Below are 1,556 nucleotides of genomic sequence, written 5' to 3'. Positions count from 1 at the left end.
ATCTCAGATGAATGCAGTTCTACTAATCATGTGCTGGGCAGCAGAACCGGATCCAGACTGGATCCGGTTCTGCGATCAGACTCAGTCTGCAGGATTGAGAAGTTTTCATGTCTTTTGACGAAGCCATGAAAACAATTTATTCCCAGATTAAATGTGGATTAGGGAGCTTCTCTTTCTGTAGATCAGATTATGGAACAAACTGGACCGGACTGAGTTCTGGTGCAGATCTGGGTCTCYGTCCAAGTTTCTGAATGTCTGATGAAAACGTTTCAGCAGTTCTGATGGATTTTATCCTGAAGTTCAAGTTGCAAGAGGCAGCAGAAAGTTCTGGACCCGCTGCTGATCCACATGGAGGCACCGAGTCATCACATCTGTTCCTGCTGCCACGGGCTCCGGAGCCCCTTCCCCGGTTCATAGCAAAACCTGCCCCCCACTCTGGTTCATGYTGCCCCCCTCAGGAACTCACCCTGCGTCCTGGGGAACTCCGCTGGCCTCCATCAAGCTTCCAGAGTCCGGCGAGTCGACGGCTGTGTCTCTCGGCTCCATGGGAAACTCCGCCTCCGGTTCTCCTCCTGTTGCTCACTCGGGCTGAAAAAGGGAAAAACAGCGAGGCAGCAGGAAAACGTTAGTCTGCTTCAGCCCTCCCTCACTCTGTGTCAACTTCCTGAACTCAACATGAGAAAGGAAGAGGCCAAACACTTTGGTCAGACTTCCTCCCACCGATTCTGCCTTCTTTCTCTCTAAGCATTCTCTCTGCTCCAAAACTTTTGTCAGACCAAAGTCTTGGTGTAATTTTAGGTCGCTGTACCTTTAAATCGTTATGTCTCTAACTGAAACCCGTCCTTTCCTCCCCCCTCCTATTTGTGGTTAAAGTTTTCCAGATGTCTCCTTCCAGACTTAGGAATGTGTAACTTTGATTCTGCAGGCCTCAGTCTTCCAGMGCTCGTCCTCATAGAAACTCACGGCTCCTGCTTCGTCTTCCTCTTTCTGTAAGATCGCTTCTCACTGGAGGTTTCTCTGTTCACAGTGAAGCCGAGTCAACACAAATGATGCTGTTAGCAGGACTCCCTGCCTCAGGACACAACCAAAGCTAGCATCACACGCCGAGTAGGACAAACAGCAAGAAATGTTGCCATAGTGCAGAGCTTCTCGATTCCAGTCCTCACCGTCCCCCTGCTCTGCATGTTTTAGATGAGCCTCTGTTCCAGAACAGCTGATTCAAATGACTGCATGACCATCAAGAGCTGCAGACGCCTGTTAATCACCCAGAGATTCAGTTCAGGTGGCAGAAGGGAAACACCTAAAACATGCAGGGCAGGAGGGTGTGAGGACCAGGGAGGAGAAACAGCCATAGTGACAGCTGTAGGAGATGCATGGTCACACACCACATTCCCCCCTCACACACACACACACACACACACACACTCTCCCTCTCTAATGCAGTCAGAGCAGCCGAGTGTGGGGACTTTGCATCTGCTTCCTGTGTGACTGTCTCTTTGCCTGTGGACTCTCAGCGGTTCTGCTTAGCGAAACATGACAGCCAGGTGTGAGTGAGC

This window comes from Poecilia reticulata, unplaced genomic scaffold (assembly GCF_000633615.1).
Source record: "Poecilia reticulata strain Guanapo unplaced genomic scaffold, Guppy_female_1.0+MT scaffold_273, whole genome shotgun sequence".
In the NCBI taxonomy this organism is placed as follows: domain Eukaryota; kingdom Metazoa; phylum Chordata; class Actinopteri; order Cyprinodontiformes; family Poeciliidae; genus Poecilia; species Poecilia reticulata.
The sequence above is the reverse complement of the archived record's forward strand: the minus strand, read 5'-3'. Positions refer to the sequence as shown.